The sequence below is a fragment of the Orcinus orca genome, chromosome 2, assembly GCF_937001465.1.
Source record: "Orcinus orca chromosome 2, mOrcOrc1.1, whole genome shotgun sequence".
In the NCBI taxonomy this organism is placed as follows: domain Eukaryota; kingdom Metazoa; phylum Chordata; class Mammalia; order Artiodactyla; family Delphinidae; genus Orcinus; species Orcinus orca.
Window position 1 is genome coordinate 37,882,265 of NC_064560.1, and position 19,288 is coordinate 37,901,552.

A 19,288-nucleotide genomic window follows, 5' to 3' on the forward strand; every position below is an offset into this window, starting at 1 on the left:
ACCAGAGATTGAAATTAGCACAGATACTGTTCCATTAGCCAAATATGTAATAGACAAGAGCTACTCCTTGCTCAATGAAGTGGACTCAACACCCCATATTAAACGCCTAAGAATATACCTGACTAGTAAGAATCTTAAAACCTATGGATTTATATGTCTCCGAAAGAGAATCAAGCGTGTGTACAGCGGCATTAACGCAGCAGTGATAGGATTGGTGAGGTTCGGTGAGCAAATGCAGACCCTTTGAAGTCATATTGCATGGTACCCATTCCATGGGTCTCAACTCTCCAGGTTTAAGGGATTCTTCCTTCAGCTAAAACATGCATGTGGAACCCAGAGTATGATCCACCGTGTGATCGGGAAACGTGTTCAAATGTGTCTCAGTTTTCGCCCCTGGTACTCGGGTGCAACATTCCAGACGCTTTACTAACACTCTCTCCACTTGGAGAGTCAGTGCCTTTAACCTCCTCTTTGGCCCAGTTTGCAATTTCTGCGGAAGATGAACAGGAATAGGGAGAACCAATGAGAGACTAGCTGGAGGTGTCTGGACGGGCAAATTTAACTCTCATTTCCCACCAGGAAGAGGAATTAACCAAAGGCTCAGCATGCCGTGCCGGAACCACACTAGGGCCTGAAGCAATCCTGCGGTGTTGCGGCCAGCTCACAAGACAGCGAGTTGAAGAAAGGAGCTCAGGGGCACTGTAATTCACAAACTTGCAGAGTTATAAATGACAGCTATCGTCCAAAAATATATTGAAGTAAGTCTGCCAAGAGGACTTGAAAGCGGGGCAGAATTGCAGGAAACCGATTTCAGGAGGTAGACGGGAATTGCATGTAAAGCATAGGAAAAGAGGCAGAACGTCCACAATGATGCACTTGGCCAAAAAGGGCGTATGCGTTTTTTCCTGAATATATTCAGGAAAAAACGCATACGCCCTTTTTGGCCAACCAAGCAAGCTTGCAAAGAAATCTGCACTACAATGAAGTCTCACTGCCCCGCGGTCAAAAGGGCCATCTGAAAAAAGTGTAAAATCCAGAAAGGCAGGACAGGCCATGGAGAACTGGGAGCCTTGTTATGCTGATGGGCGGGATGTAAATTGCCTACAGCCACTCTGGAGAAGTGTATGGTGTTTCCTGAAACATCTAAAAAACAAAGCAACAGAGTCTAGGGCACTTCCACTTATAGTCCTATAGCTTAGGGAAATTAAAATCAAAAAGACACAGCCACCCCAAAGTTTGGGACGGCTCTGTTTACAAGAACCTCGTTTACGGTACAAGTTCAATATCACAGAAAGCGAAAAATGGATAAAGAAGTTGTTGTAGTTACGTACAATGCAATATCACTCAGCAATGAAATCTATGTCATCAGGCCCATAGCAGCATAATGAGTGGACTCAGGCACGATGATTCTAAGTAAAATAAGTCACACAGAAAAAGAAACATAATAATATATCACTACTACACGGAATGTAAACTTGGCTACACAGGAACTGAATTACAAAACAGAACAGGGTCTCAAATGTAGAAAACCAACTTATGCTAGCTTAAGGGGAAAGGTGAGTTGGGGTGTTGCATAATACCAGAGATTAAAATTAGCACACATACCGTTCCATAATCCAAATATGTAATAGACAAGAGCTACTCTTTGCTCAACGATGTGGACACAACACCCTATATTAAACGCCTAAGAATATACCTGACTAGTAAGAATCTTAAAACTTATGGATGTATATATCTCCAAAAGAGAATCAAGCGTGTGTACAGCGGCATAAGCGCAGCAGTGATAGGATTGTTGAGGTTCGGTGAGCAAATGCAGACCCTTTGAAGCCATATTGCATGGTACCCATTCCATGGGTGTCAACTCTCCAGGTTTAAGGGATTCTTCCTTCAGCTAAAACATGCATGGGGAACCCAGAGTATGATCCACTGTGTGATCGGGAAACGTGTTCAAATGTGTCTCAGTTTTCGTCCCCTGGTACTCTGGTGCAACATTCCAGACGCTTTACTAACACTCTCCCCACTTGGAGAGTCAGTGCCTATAACCTCCTGTTTGGCGCAGTTTACAATTTCTGCAGAAGATGAACAGGAATCAGGAGAACCAATGAGAGACTAGCTGGAAGTGTCTGGATGGGCAAATTTAATTCTCATTTCCCACCAGGAAGAGGAATTAACCAAAGGCTCAGCGTGCCATGCCGGAACCACACTAGGGCCTGAAGCAATCCTGCGGTGTTGCAGCCAGCTCAGAAGAAAGCGAGTTGAAGAAAGGAGCTCAGGGGCACTGTCATTCACAAACCTGCAGAGTTATAAATGACAGCTATCGTTCAAAAATATATTGAAGTAAGGCTGCCAAGAGGACTTGAAAGCGGGGCAGAATTGCAGGAAAGCGATTTCAGGAGGTAGACTGGAATTGCATTTAAAAGATAGGAAAAGAGGCAGAACGTCCACAACGATGCACTTGGCCAAAGAGAGCATATGCGTTTCTTCCTGAATATATTCAGGAAAAAACGCATACGCCCTTTTTGGCCAACCAAGCAAGCTTGCAAAGGAAATCTGCACTACAATGAAGTCTTACTTCCCCCATGTCAAAAGGGCCATCTGAAAAAAGTGTAAAATTCAGAAAGGCAGGACAGGCCATGGAGAACTGGGAGCCATGTTATGCTGATGGTCGGGATGTTAATTGCCAACAGCCACTCTGGAGAAGTGTATGGTGTTTCCTGAAACATCTAAAAAACAAAGCAACAGAGCCTAGGGCACTTCCACTTATGGTCCTATAGCTTAGGGAAATTAAAATCAAAAAGACACAGCCACCCCAAAGTTTGGAATGGCTCTGTTTACAAGAACCTCATTTATGGGAAAAGTTCAATATCACAGAAAACGAAAAATGGATAAAGAAGTTGTGGTACTTACGTACAATGCAATATCACTCAGCAATGAAATCTATGTCATCAGGCCCGTAGCAGCATAATGAGTGGATTCAGGTACGATGATTCTAAGTGAAATAAGTCACACAGAAAAAGAAACATAATAAGATATCACTAATACACGGAATGTAAACTTGGCTACACAGGAACTGAATTACAAAACAGAACAGGGTCTCAAATGTAGAAAACCGACTTATACTTTCTTATCGGGAAAGGTGAGTTGGGGTGCTGCATAAAACCAGAGATTGAAATTAGCACAGATACCGTTCCATAAGCCAAATATGTAATAGACAAGAGCTACTCCTTGCTCAACGAAGTGGACACAACACCCCATATTAAACGCCTAAGAATATACCTGACTAGTAAGAATCTTAAAACCTATGGATTTATATATCTCCGAAAGAGAATCAAGCGTGTGTACAGTGGCATAAACGCAGCAGTGATGGGATTGGTGAGGATCGGTGAGCAAATGCAGACCCTTTGAAGTCATATTGCATGGTACCCATTCCATGGGACTCAACTCTCCAGGTTTAAGGGATTCTTCCTTCAGGTAAAACATGCATGTGGAACCCAGAGTATGATCCACCGTGTGATCGGGAAACGTGTTCAAATGTGTCTCAGTTTTCGTCCCCGGCTACTCGGGTGCAGCATTCCAGACGCTTTACTAACAATCTCCCCATTTGGAGAGTCAGTGCCTTTAACCTCCTGTTTGGCCGAGTTTGCAATTTCTGCGTAAAATGAACAGGAATAGGGAGAACCAATGAGAGACTAGCTGGAGGTGTCTGGACGGGCAAATTTAACTCTCATTTCCCACCAGGAAGAGGAATTAACCAAAGGCTCAGCGTGCCATGCCGGAACCACACTAGGGCCTGAAGCAATCGTGCGGTGTTGCAGCCAGCTCACAAGAAAGCGAGTTGAAGAAAGGAGCTCAGGGGCACTGTAAATCACAAACCTGCAGAGTTATAAATGACAGCTATCGTCCAAAAATAAATTGAAGTAAGGTTACCAAGAGGACTTGAAAGTGGAGCAGAATTGCAGGAAACCGATTTCAGGAGGTAGACTGAAATTGCATTTAAAGCATAGGAAAAGAGGCAGAATGTCCTCAATGATGCACTTGGCCAAAAAGGGCGTATGCGTTTTTCCTGAATATATTCAGGAAAAAACGCATACGCCCTTTTTGGCCAACCAAGCAAGCTTGCAAAGGAAATCTGCACTACAATGAAGTCTCACTGCCCCCTGGTCAAAAGGGCCATCTGAAAAAAGTGTAAAATCCAGAAAGGCAGGACTGGCCATGGAGAACTGGGAGCCTTGTTATGCTGATGGGCGGGATGTAAATTGCCAACAGCCACTCTGTAGAAGTGTATGGTGTTTCCTGAAACATCTACAAAACAAAGCAACAGAGCCTAGGGCACTTCCACTTATGGTCCTATAGCTTAGGGAAATTAAAATCAAAAAGACACAGAAACCCCAATGTTTGGGATGGCTCTGTTTACAAGAACCTCATTTACCGTACAAGTTCAATATCACAGAAAGCAAAGAATGGATACAGACGTTGTGGTACTTACGTACAATGCAATATCACTCAGCAATGAAATCTATGTCATCAGGCCCGTAGCAGCATAATGAGTTGATTCAGGTACGATGACTCTAAGTGAAATAAGTCACACAGAAAAAGAAACATCATAAGATATCACTAATACACGGAATGTAAACTTGGCTACACAGGAACTGAATTACAAAACAGAACAGGGTCTCAAATGTAGAAAACCAACTTATGCTTGCTTAAGGGGAAAGGTGAGTTGGGGTGCTGCATAAAACCAGAGATTGAAATTAGCACAGATACTGTTCCATTAGCCAAATATGTAATAGACAAGAGCTACTCCTTGCTCAATGAAGTGGACTCAACACCCCATATTAAACGCCTAAGAATATACCTGACTAGTAAGAATCTTAAAACCTATGGATTTATATGTCTCCGAAAGAGAATCAAGCGTGTGTACAGCGGCATTAACGCAGCAGTGATAGGATTGGTGAGGTTCGGTGAGCAAATGCAGACCCTTTGAAGTCATATTGCATGGTACCCATTCCATGGGTCTCAACTCTCCAGGTTTAAGGGATTCTTCCTTCAGCTAAAACATGCATGTGGAACCCAGAGTATGATCCACCGTGTGATCGGGAAACGTGTTCAAATGTGTCTCAGTTTTCGCCCCTGGTACTCGGGTGCAACATTCCAGACGCTTTACTAACACTCTCTCCACTTGGAGAGTCAGTGCCTTTAACCTCCTCTTTGGCCCAGTTTGCAATTTCTGCGGAAGATGAACAGGAATAGGGAGAACCAATGAGAGACTAGCTGGAGGTGTCTGGACGGGCAAATTTAACTCTCATTTCCCACCAGGAAGAGGAATTAACCAAAGGCTCAGCATGCCGTGCCGGAACCACACTAGGGCCTGAAGCAATCCTGCGGTGTTGCGGCCAGCTCACAAGACAGCGAGTTGAAGAAAGGAGCTCAGGGGCACTGTAATTCACAAACTTGCAGAGTTATAAATGACAGCTATCGTCCAAAAATATATTGAAGTAAGTCTGCCAAGAGGACTTGAAAGCGGGGCAGAATTGCAGGAAACCGATTTCAGGAGGTAGACGGGAATTGCATGTAAAGCATAGGAAAAGAGGCAGAACGTCCACAATGATGCACTTGGCCAAAAAGGGCGTATGCGTTTTTTCCTGAATATATTCAGGAAAAAACGCATACGCCCTTTTTGGCCAACCAAGCAAGCTTGCAAAGAAATCTGCACTACAATGAAGTCTCACTGCCCCGCGGTCAAAAGGGCCATCTGAAAAAAGTGTAAAATCCAGAAAGGCAGGACAGGCCATGGAGAACTGGGAGCCTTGTTATGCTGATGGGCGGGATGTAAATTGCCTACAGCCACTCTGGAGAAGTGTATGGTGTTTCCTGAAACATCTAAAAAACAAAGCAACAGAGTCTAGGGCACTTCCACTTATAGTCCTATAGCTTAGGGAAATTAAAATCAAAAAGACACAGCCACCCCAAAGTTTGGGACGGCTCTGTTTACAAGAACCTCGTTTACGGTACAAGTTCAATATCACAGAAAGCGAAAAATGGATAAAGAAGTTGTTGTAGTTACGTACAATGCAATATCACTCAGCAATGAAATCTATGTCATCAGGCCCATAGCAGCATAATGAGTGGACTCAGGCACGATGATTCTAAGTAAAATAAGTCACACAGAAAAAGAAACATAATAATATATCACTACTACACGGAATGTAAACTTGGCTACACAGGAACTGAATTACAAAACAGAACAGGGTCTCAAATGTAGAAAACCAACTTATGCTAGCTTAAGGGGAAAGGTGAGTTGGGGTGTTGCATAATACCAGAGATTAAAATTAGCACACATACCGTTCCATAATCCAAATATGTAATAGACAAGAGCTACTCTTTGCTCAACGATGTGGACACAACACCCTATATTAAACGCCTAAGAATATACCTGACTAGTAAGAATCTTAAAACTTATGGATGTATATATCTCCAAAAGAGAATCAAGCGTGTGTACAGCGGCATAAGCGCAGCAGTGATAGGATTGTTGAGGTTCGGTGAGCAAATGCAGACCCTTTGAAGCCATATTGCATGGTACCCATTCCATGGGTGTCAACTCTCCAGGTTTAAGGGATTCTTCCTTCAGCTAAAACATGCATGGGGAACCCAGAGTATGATCCACTGTGTGATCGGGAAACGTGTTCAAATGTGTCTCAGTTTTCGTCCCCTGGTACTCTGGTGCAACATTCCAGACGCTTTACTAACACTCTCCCCACTTGGAGAGTCAGTGCCTATAACCTCCTGTTTGGCGCAGTTTACAATTTCTGCAGAAGATGAACAGGAATCAGGAGAACCAATGAGAGACTAGCTGGAAGTGTCTGGATGGGCAAATTTAATTCTCATTTCCCACCAGGAAGAGGAATTAACCAAAGGCTCAGCGTGCCATGCCGGAACCACACTAGGGCCTGAAGCAATCCTGCGGTGTTGCAGCCAGCTCAGAAGAAAGCGAGTTGAAGAAAGGAGCTCAGGGGCACTGTCATTCACAAACCTGCAGAGTTATAAATGACAGCTATCGTTCAAAAATATATTGAAGTAAGGCTGCCAAGAGGACTTGAAAGCGGGGCAGAATTGCAGGAAAGCGATTTCAGGAGGTAGACTGGAATTGCATTTAAAAGATAGGAAAAGAGGCAGAACGTCCACAACGATGCACTTGGCCAAAGAGAGCATATGCGTTTCTTCCTGAATATATTCAGGAAAAAACGCATACGCCCTTTTTGGCCAACCAAGCAAGCTTGCAAAGGAAATCTGCACTACAATGAAGTCTTACTTCCCCCATGTCAAAAGGGCCATCTGAAAAAAGTGTAAAATTCAGAAAGGCAGGACAGGCCATGGAGAACTGGGAGCCATGTTATGCTGATGGTCGGGATGTTAATTGCCAACAGCCACTCTGGAGAAGTGTATGGTGTTTCCTGAAACATCTAAAAAACAAAGCAACAGAGCCTAGGGCACTTCCACTTATGGTCCTATAGCTTAGGGAAATTAAAATCAAAAAGACACAGCCACCCCAAAGTTTGGAATGGCTCTGTTTACAAGAACCTCATTTATGGGAAAAGTTCAATATCACAGAAAACGAAAAATGGATAAAGAAGTTGTGGTACTTACGTACAATGCAATATCACTCAGCAATGAAATCTATGTCATCAGGCCCGTAGCAGCATAATGAGTGGATTCAGGTACGATGATTCTAAGTGAAATAAGTCACACAGAAAAAGAAACATAATAAGATATCACTAATACACGGAATGTAAACTTGGCTACACAGGAACTGAATTACAAAACAGAACAGGGTCTCAAATGTAGAAAACCGACTTATACTTTCTTATCGGGAAAGGTGAGTTGGGGTGCTGCATAAAACCAGAGATTGAAATTAGCACAGATACCGTTCCATAAGCCAAATATGTAATAGACAAGAGCTACTCCTTGCTCAACGAAGTGGACACAACACCCCATATTAAACGCCTAAGAATATACCTGACTAGTAAGAATCTTAAAACCTATGGATTTATATATCTCCGAAAGAGAATCAAGCGTGTGTACAGTGGCATAAACGCAGCAGTGATGGGATTGGTGAGGATCGGTGAGCAAATGCAGACCCTTTGAAGTCATATTGCATGGTACCCATTCCATGGGACTCAACTCTCCAGGTTTAAGGGATTCTTCCTTCAGGTAAAACATGCATGTGGAACCCAGAGTATGATCCACCGTGTGATCGGGAAACGTGTTCAAATGTGTCTCAGTTTTCGTCCCCGGCTACTCGGGTGCAGCATTCCAGACGCTTTACTAACAATCTCCCCATTTGGAGAGTCAGTGCCTTTAACCTCCTGTTTGGCCCAGTTTGCAATTTCTGCGTAAAATGAACAGGAATAGGGAGAACCAATGAGAGACTAGCTGGAGGTGTCTGGACGGGCAAATTTAACTCTCATTTCCCACCAGGAAGAGGAATTAACCAAAGGCTCAGCGTGCCATGCCGGAACCACACTAGGGCCTGAAGCAATCGTGCGGTGTTGCAGCCAGCTCACAAGAAAGCGAGTTGAAGAAAGGAGCTCAGGGGCACTGTAAATCACAAACCTGCAGAGTTATAAATGACAGCTATCGTCCAAAAATAAATTGAAGTAAGGTTACCAAGAGGACTTGAAAGTGGAGCAGAATTGCAGGAAACCGATTTCAGGAGGTAGACTGAAATTGCATTTAAAGCATAGGAAAAGAGGCAGAATGTCCTCAATGATGCACTTGGCCAAAAAGGGCGTATGCGTTTTTCCTGAATATATTCAGGAAAAAACGCATACGCCCTTTTTGGCCAACCAAGCAAGCTTGCAAAGGAAATCTGCACTACAATGAAGTCTCACTGCCCCCTGGTCAAAAGGGCCATCTGAAAAAAGTGTAAAATCCAGAAAGGCAGGACTGGCCATGGAGAACTGGGAGCCTTGTTATGCTGATGGGCGGGATGTAAATTGCCAACAGCCACTCTGTAGAAGTGTATGGTGTTTCCTGAAACATCTACAAAACAAAGCAACAGAGCCTAGGGCACTTCCACTTATGGTCCTATAGCTTAGGGAAATTAAAATCAAAAAGACACAGAAACCCCAATGTTTGGGATGGCTCTGTTTACAAGAACCTCATTTACCGTACAAGTTCAATATCACAGAAAGCAAAGAATGGATACAGACGTTGTGGTACTTACGTACAATGCAATATCACTCAGCAATGAAATCTATGTCATCAGGCCCGTAGCAGCATAATGAGTTGATTCAGGTACGATGACTCTAAGTGAAATAAGTCACACAGAAAAAGAAACATCATAAGATATCACTAATACACGGAATGTAAACTTGGCTACACAGGAACTGAATTACAAAACAGAACAGGGTCTCAAATGTAGAAAACCAACTTATGCTTGCTTAAGGGGAAAGGTGAGTTGGGGTGCTGCATAAAACCAGAGATTGAAATTAGCACAGATACTGTTCCATTAGCCAAATATGTAATAGACAAGAGCTACTCCTTGCTCAATGAAGTGGACTCAACACCCCATATTAAACGCCTAAGAATATACCTGACTAGTAAGAATCTTAAAACCTATGGATTTATATGTCTCCGAAAGAGAATCAAGCGTGTGTACAGCGGCATTAACGCAGCAGTGATAGGATTGGTGAGGTTCGGTGAGCAAATGCAGACCCTTTGAAGTCATATTGCATGGTAACCATTCCATGGGTCTCAACTCTCCAGGTTTAAGGGATTCTTCCTTCAGCTAAAACATGCATGTGGAACCCAGAGTATGATCCACCGTGTGATCGGGAAACGTGTTCAAATGTGTCTCAGTTTTCGCCCCTGGTACTCGGGTGCAACATTCCAGACGCTTTACTAACACTCTCTCCACTTGGAGAGTCAGTGCCTTTAACCTCCTCTTTGGCCCAGTTTGCAATTTCTGCGGAAGATGAACAGGAATAGGGAGAACCAATGAGAGACTAGCTGGAGGTGTCTGGACGGGCAAATTTAACTCTCATTTCCCACCAGGAAGAGGAATTAACCAAAGGCTCAGCATGCCGTGCCGGAACCACACTAGGGCCTGAAGCAATCCTGCGGTGTTGCGGCCAGCTCACAAGACAGCGAGTTGAAGAAAGGAGCTCAGGGGCACTGTAATTCACAAACTTGCAGAGTTATAAATGACAGCTATCGTCCAAAAATATATTGAAGTAAGGCTGCCAAGAGGACTTGAAAGCGGGGCAGAATTGCAGGAAACCGATTTCAGGAGGTAGACTGGAATTGCATGTAAAGCATAGGAAAAGAGGCAGAACGTCCACAATGATGCACTTGGCCAAAAAGTGCGTATGCGTTTTTTCCTGCATATATTCAGGAAAAAACGCATACGCCCTTTTTGGCCAAGGAAGCAAGCTTGCAAAGGAAATCTGCACTACAATGAAGTCTCACTGCCCCCAGGTCAAAAGGGCCATCTGAAAAAATTGTAAAATCCAGAAAGGCAGGACAGGCCATGGAGAACTGGGAGCCTTGTTATGCTGATGGGCGGGATGTAAATTGCCAACAGCCACTCTGGAGAAATGTATGATGTTTCCTGAAACATCTACAAAACAAAGCAACAGAGCCTAGGGCACTTCCACTTATGGTCCTATAGCTTAGGGAAATTAAAATCAAAAAGACACAGCCACCCCAAACTTTGGGCCGGCTCTGTTTACAAGCACCTCGTTTACGGTACAAGTTCAATATCACAGAAAGAGAAAAATGGATAAAGACGTTGTGGTACTTACGTACAATGCAATATCACTCAGCAATGAAAACTATGTCATCAGGCCCGTAGCAGCATAATGAGTGGATTCAGGTACGATGATTCTAAGTGAAATAAGTCACACAGAAAAAGAAACATCATAAGATATCACTACTAGACGGAATGTAAACTTGGCTACACAGGAACTGAATTACAAAACAGAAAGGGTCTCAAATGTAGAAAACCAACTTATGCTTGCTTAAGGGGAAAGGTGAGTTGCGGTGCTGCATAAAACCAGAGATTGAAATTAGCACAGATACCATTCCATAAGCCAAATATGTAATAGACAAGAGCTACTCCTTGCTCAACGAAGAGGACTCAACACCACATATTAAACGCGAAAGAATATACCTGACTAGTAAGAATCTTATAACCTATGGATTTATATGTCTCCGAAAGAGAATCAAGCATGTGTACAGCGGCATAAACGCAGCAGTGATAGGATTGGGGAGGTTCAGTGAGGAAACGCAGACCCTTTAAAGTCATATTGCATGGTACCCGTTCCATGGGTCTCAACTCTCCAGGTTTAAGGGATTCTTCCTTCAGCTAAAACATGCATGTGGAACCCAGATTATGGTCCACCGTGTGATCGGGAAACGTGTTCAAATGTGTCTCAGTTTTCGTCCCCTGGTACTCGGGTGCAACATTCCATATGCTTTACTAACACTCTCCCCACTTGGAGAGTCAGTGCCTTTAACCTCCTGTTTGGCCCAGTTTGCAATTTCTGCGGAAGATGAACAGGAATAGGGAGAACCAATGAGAGACTAGCTGGAGGTGTCTGGACGGGCAAATTTAACTCTCATTTCCCACCAGGAAGAGGAATTAACCAAAGGCTCAGCGTGCCGTGCCGGAACCACACTAGGGCCTGAAGCAATCCTGCGGTGTTGCGGCCAGCTCACAAGAAAGCGAGTTGAAGAAAAGAGCTCAGGGACACTGTAATTCACAAACTTGCAGAGTTATAAATGACAGCTATCGTCCAAAAATATATTGAAGTAAGGCTGCCAAGAGGACTTGAATGCGGGGCAGAATTGCAGGAAACCGATTTCAGGAGGTAGACTGGAATTGCATGTAAAGCATAAGAAAAGAGGCAGAACGTCCACAATGATGCACTTGGCCAAAAAGGGCGTATGCGTTTTTTCCTGCATATATTCAGGAAAAAACGCATACGCCCTTTTTGGCCAAGGAAGCAAGCTTGCAAAGGAAATCTGCAGTACAATGAAGTCTCACTTCACCCTGGTCAAAAGGGCCATATGAAAAAAGTGTAAAATCCAGAAAGGCAGGAAGGCCATGGAGAACTGGGAGCCTTGTTATGCTGATGGGCGGGATGTAAATTGCCAACAGCCACTCTGGAAAAGTGTATGGTGTTTCCTGAAATATCTAAAAAACAAAGCAACAGAGCCTAGGGCACTTCCACTTATGGTCCTATAGCTTAGGGAAGTTAAAATCAAAAAGACACAGCCACCCCAAAGATTGGGACGGCTCGGTTTACAAGAACCTCGTTTACGGTTCAAGTTCAATATCGCAAGAAAGCAAAAAATGGATAAAGAAGTTGTGGTACTTACGTACAATGCAATATCACTCAGCAATGAAATCTATGTCATCAGGCCCGTAGCAGCATAATGAGTGGATTCAGGTACGATGATTCTAAGTGAAATAAGTCACACAGAAAAAGAAACATCATAAGATATCACTACTACACGGAATGTAAACTTGGCTACACAGGAACTGAATTACAAAACAGAACAGGGTCTCAAATGTAGAAAACCAACTTATGCTTGCTTAAGGGGAAAGGTGAGTTGCGGTGCTGCATAAAACCAGAGATTGAAATTAGCACAGATACCGTTCCATAAGCTAAATATGTAATAGACAAGAGCTACTCCTTGCTCTACGAAGTGGACTCAACACCCCATATTAAACGCCTAAGAACATACCTGACTAGTAAGAATCTTAAAACCTATGGATTTATATGTCTCCGAAAGAGAATCAAGCGTGTGTACAGTGGCATAAACGCAGCAGTGATAGGATTGTTGAGGTTCGGTGAGCAAATGCAGACCCTTTGAAGTCATATTGCATGGTACCCCTTCCATGCGTCTCAACTCTCCAGGTTTAAGGGATTCTTCCTTCAGCTAAAACATGCATGTGGAACCCAGAGTATGATCCACCGTGTGATCGGGAAACGTGTTCAAATGTATCTCATTTTTCGTCCCCTGCTACTCGGTGCAACTTTCCAGACGCTTTACTAACACTCTCCCCACTTGGAGAGTCAGTGCCTTTAACCTCCTCTTTGGACCAGTTTGCAATTTCTGCGTAAGATGAACAGGAATAAGGAGAAGCAATGGGAGACTATCTGTAGGTGTCTGGACGGGCTAATTTAACTCTCATTTCCCACCAGGAAGTCGAATGAACCAAAGGCTCTGCGTGCCGTGCTGGAACTAGATTAGGGCCTGAAGAGATCCTGCGGTTTTGCGGCCAGCTCACAGGAAAGCAAGTTGAAGAAAGGAGCTGAGGGGCACTGTAATTCACAAACCTGTGGAGTTATAAATGACAGCTATCATCCAAAATTATACTGAAGTAAGGCTGCGAAGAGGACTTGAATGCGGGGCAGAATTGCTGGAAACCGATTTCAGAAGGTACACGGGAGTCGCTCTTAAAGCATAGGAAAAGAGACAGAACTTGGAAAATAACGCACTTGGCAAAAATGGGCATATGTGTTTTATCCAGAGCTCTCATAACTGAGGGGAGGAGATTCCCAGCAGGCTCCAACTGCCACCTGAGGGCTCACATTGCCAAGGCAACGTGAGCAAGCCAGGCAGGAGTTACCTCACAGCAGAGGTCCCACCTCACAGAAGGGTGAGAAACCCCGCCAACATCAGACTCTCACCAGAGGGCCCACATCACCAAGGGGATGGGAACCAGGCAGGAGTGTCTTCACACCAGTAGGGCCACATCATCGAAAGGTGAGGTACTCAGCACATGTGTCCTCAAACCAGAGGACCCACATCACAAAGGGCCTCGGAGTGAGGCAGGCAGGAGTAGCCTCACAACACTGGGCCCATAGAATAAAAAAGTGAGGAATCCAGCAGTTGGAACCTCCCAGCAGGCGGCCCAGAGCACCGAGGCTATGGGATCCAGGCCACAGTGAACTCACAGAAGAGGGCCCATGTCACGAAACTGAGCAACCCAGCCATTGGGACTTCAGAGCAGGAGGCCCACATCCCCATGGGGATGGAAATCTGGTAGGAGTGTCCTCGCACCACTGAGAACGTATCAGAAAATTTTGGGCGACCAGCAGTTAGGGCCTGACGCCAGAGGACCCTCATCACCAAGGAAAGGAGGCTCCCAGCAGGCTCCAAATGCCACCAGAAGGCTGACGTCGCCAAGGCGATGTGTGCCAACCAGGCACGAATGACCTCACAGCAGAGGGCCCACCTAAGAAGTGTGACAAACCCAGTCACGATCAGACTCGCACCAGAGGATCCTATCACCAAATGGATTGGAACCAGGCAGGAGTGTCCTCACATGAGAAGGGCCACATCATCTAAAGGTGAGGAACCCAGAACATGTGGCTTCAAACCATAGGACACCCATCACCAAGGGGCTGGCAGTGAGGCAGGCAGGAGGAGCCTCATAACAGAGGGCCCAAAAATAAGAAAGGTGAGGAATCCAGCAGTTGGAACCTCCCAGCAGGCGGCCCAGACCACAGAGGCTAGGGGATCCAGGCCGGAGTGAACTAACACCAGACAGCCCACATCATGAAACTGTGAGCAACCCAGACATTGGGACCTCAGAGCAGAAGGCCCACATCCCCATGGTGATGGGAACATGACAGGAGTCTCCTGGCATCACTGGGCTCACATCAGAAAACGTGGGGTGCTCAGAAGTTAGGGCCTGACGCTAGAGGGCACTCATCACCGAGAGGAGGAGGCTCCCAGCAGGCTCCATCTGCCACCAGAGGGCCAACGTCGCCAAGGCGATGTGTGCCAGCCCGGCAGGAGTGACCTCACAGCAGAAGGCCCACCTCAAAGAAGGATGAGGAACACAGCCAGGATCAGACTCTCACCAGAGGGCCCACATCACCAAGGGGATGGGAACCAGGCAGGAGTGTCCCCACACCAGTGGGACAACATCATCGAAAGGTGAGGATCCCAGCACATGTAGCCTCAAACCACAGGAACCACACCACCAAGGGGTTCAGAATGAGGCTGGCAGGACCGGCCTCACAACACAGGGTCCATAGAATATAAAAGTTGAGGAATCTAGCAGTTGGAACCTCCCAGCAAGTGGCCCAGAGCACCGAGGCTATGGGATCCAGGCCGCAGTGAACTCACAGCAGAGGGCCCACATCATGAACCTGTGAGCAGCCCAGCCATTGGGACCTCAGAACAGAAGGCCCACATCCCCACTGGGATGAGAACCTGGCTGGAGTGGCTTTGCACCACTTAGCACATATCAGAAAATGTTAGGAGCCCAGCAGTTAGGGCCTGACGCCAGGGGGCCCTCATAACTGAGGGGAGGAAACTCCCAGCAGGTCCAACTGCCAACAGAGGGCCCACGTCTACAAGGTGGCATGCGCCAGCCAGGCAGTAGTGACCTCACAGCAGAGGGCCTATCTCACAGAAGGGTGAGGAACTGAGGCAGGATGAGACTCTCGCCAGAGGGCCCACAACACCAAGGGGATGGGAACCAGTCAGGACTGTCCTCCCACCAGTGGGGCCACATCATCGAAAGGTGAGGAACCCAGCACATGTGGCCTCAAGCCATAGGACAGTCATCACCAAGGGGCTGGCAGTGAGGCAGGCAGGAGGAGCCTCACAACAGAGGGCACATAGAATAAAAAAGTTGAGGAATCCAGCAGTTGGAACCCCCCAGCAGGCGGCTCAGAGCACCGATGATAAGGGATCCTTGACAGAGTGAACTCACAACAGAGGGCCCACATCATGGTACTGTGAGCAAGCCAGCCGTTTTGACCTCAGAGCAGAAGGCCCATATCCCCATGGGGATGGGAACCTGGCAAGAGTGTCCTCACTCACTTGGCGCACATCAGAAAATGTGGGGAGCCCAGCAGTTATGGCCTAAGGCAAGAGGGCCCTCATCACCGAGGGGAGGAGGATCCCAGCACACTCCAACTGCCACCAGAGGGCCCACGTCGCCAAGGTGATGTGTGCCAGACAGGCATGATTGACCTCACAGCAGAGGGCCCACCTCACAGAAGGGTGAGGAACCCAGCCAGGATCAGACTCTCACCTGAGGGCCCACATCAGCAAGGGGATGGGAACCAGTCAGGACTGTCTTCCCTCCAGTGGGGCCACATCATCGAAAGGTGCGGAACCCAGCACATGTGGCCTCAAATCAGAGGACACATATCACAAAGGGAATGGGAGTGAGGCAGGCAGGAGTAGCCTAAAAACAGAGGGCCCAAAGAATAAGAAAGGTGAGGAATCCAGCAGTTGGAACCTCCCAGCAGGCGGCTGAGAGCACAGAAGCTATGGGATGCAGGCAGGAGTGAACTAACAGCAGAGAGCCCACATCATGAAACTGTGAGCAACCCAGGCGTTGGGACCTCAGAGCAGAAGGCCCACATCCCAATGGGGATGTGAACCTGGCTGGAGTGTCCTCGCACCACTGGGCGCACGTCACAAAATGTGGGGAGCCCAGCAGTTAGGGCCTGACGCCAGAGGGCCCTCATCACCGAGGGGAGGAGGCTCCCAGCAGGCTCCATGTGCCACCAGAGGGCTCATGTCCACAAGGCGAGGTGAGCAAGCCAGGCAGGAGTGACCTCACAGCAGACGGCCCACCTCACAGATGGGTGAGGAACCCAGCCAGGATCAGACTCTCAACAGAGGGCCCACATCACCAAGGGGATGGGAACCAGGCAGGAGTCTCCTAAGACCATTGGTCCCACATCATCGAAAGGTGAGGAACCCAGCACATGTGGCCTCAAACCAGATGACACACATCACGAAGGGGCTGGGAGTGAGGCAGGCAGGAGGATCCTCACAACAGAGGGCCCAAAAAATTAAAAAAGTGAGGAATCCAGCAGTTGGAACCTCCCAGCAGGCGGCCAAGAGCACAGAGGCTATGGGATCCAGGCCTCTGTGAACTAACACCAGAGAGCCCACATCATGAAAATGTGAACAACCCAGCCGTTGGGACCTCAGAGCAGAAGGCCCACATCCCCATGGAGATGGGATCCTAAGAGGAGTGCCAAAGCATCACTGGGCTCACTAAGAAAAGTTGGTGAGCCCAGCAGTTAGGGCCTGACCCAAGAGGGCCCTCATCACCAGGGGGAGCAGATTCCCAGCACGCTCCAACTGCCACCACACGGCTGACTTCACCAAGGCAATGTGTGCCAGCCATGCAGGAGTGACCTATCAGCAGAGGGTCTCCCTCACAGAAGGGTGAGGAACACAGCCAGGAACAGACTCTCACCAGGGGGTCCACATAACCACGTGGATGAGAACCAGGCAGGAGTGTCCTCACACTAGTGGGGCCACATCATCAAAAGGTGAGGAACCCAGCAAAGGTGGCCACAAACCAGAGGACCCACATCACCAAGGGGTTGAGAGTGAGGTAGGTGTCTGGACGGGCATATTTAACACTCATTTCCCACCAGGAAGAGGAATTAACCAAAGGCTCAGCGTGCCCTGCCAGAAGCAGATTAGGGCCTGAAGCAGTCTTGCAGGATTGCGGCCAGCTCACAAGAAAGCGAGTTGAAGGAAGGAGCTCAGGGGCCCTGTAATTCACAAACCTGCAGAGTTATAAATGACAGATAACGTCCAAAAATATATTGAAGTAAGGCTGCCAAGAGGACTTGAAAGCGGGGCAGAATTGCAGGAAACCGATTTCAGGAAGTAAACTGGATTTGCATTTAAAGCATAGGAAAAGAGGCAGAACATCGACAATGACGCACTTGGCAAAAAAGGGCGTATGAGTTTGTTCCTGAATATATTCAGGAAAAAACACATACGCCCTTTTTGGCAAACCAAGCAAGCTTGCAATGGAAATCCGAACTACTATGAAGTGTCACTTCCCCCCGGTCTAAAGGGCCATCTGAGAAAAGTGTAAAATCCAGAAAGGCAAGACAGGCCATGGGGAAAAAGGAGCCTTGTTATGCTGATGGTCGGGATGTTAATTGCCAACAGCCACTCTGGAGAAGTGTATGGTGTTTCCTGAAACATCTAAAAAACAAAGCAACAGAGCCTAGGGCACTTCCACTTATGGTCCTATAGCTTAGGGAAATTAAAATCAAAAAGACACAGCCACCCCAAAGTTTGGAATGGCTCTGTTTACAAGAACCTCATTTATGGGAAAAGTTCAATATCACAGAAAACGAAAAATGGATAAAGAAGTTGTGGTATTTACGTACAATGCAATATCACTCAGCAATGAAATCTATGTCATCAGGCCCGTAGCAGCATAATGAGTGGATTCAGGTACGATGATTCTAAGTGAAATAAGTCACACAGAAAAAGAAACATAATAAGATATCACTAATACACGGAATGTAAACTTGGCTACACAGGAACTGAGTTACAAAACAGAACAGGGTCTCAAATGTAGAAAACCGACTTATACTTTCTTATCGGGAAAGGTGAGTTGGGGTGCTGCATAAAACCAGAGATTGAAATTAGCACAGATACCATTCCATAAGCCAAATATGTAATAGACAAGAGCTACTCCTTGCTCAACGAAGTGGACACAACACCCCATATTAAACGCCTAAGAATATACCTGACTAGTAAGAATCTTAAAACCTATGGATTTATATATCTCCGAAAGAGAATCAAGCGTGTGTACAGTGCCATAAACGCAGCAGTGATGGGATTGGTGAGGATCGGTGAGCAAATGCAGACCCTTTGAAGTCATATTGCATGGTACCCATTCCATGGGACTCAACTCTCCAGGTTTAAGGGATTCTTCCTTCAGCTAAAACATGCATGTGGAACCCAGAGTATGATCCACCGTGTGATCGGGAAACGTGTTCAAATGTGTCTCAGTTTTCGTCCCCGGCTACACGGGTGCAGCATTCCAGACGCTTTACTAACAATCTCCCCACTTGGAGAGTCAGTGCCTTTAACCTCCTCTTTGGCCCAGTTTGCAATTTCTGCGTAAAATGAACAGGAATAGGGAGAACCAATGAGAGACTAGCTGGAGGTGTCTGGACGGGCAAATTTAACTCTCATTTCCCACCAGGAAGAGGAATTAACCAAAGGCTCAGCGTGCCATGCCGGAACCACACTAGGGCCTGAAGCAATCGTGCGGTGTTGCAGCCAGCTCACAAGAAAGCGAGTTGAAGAAAGGAGCTCAGGGGCACTGTAAATCACAAACCTGCAGAGTTATAAATGACAGCTATCGTCCAAAAATAAATTGAAGTAAGGTTACCAAGAGGACTTGAAAGTGGAGCAGAATTGCAGGAAACCGATTTCAGGAGGTAGACTGAAATTGCATTTAAAGCATAGGAAAAGAGGC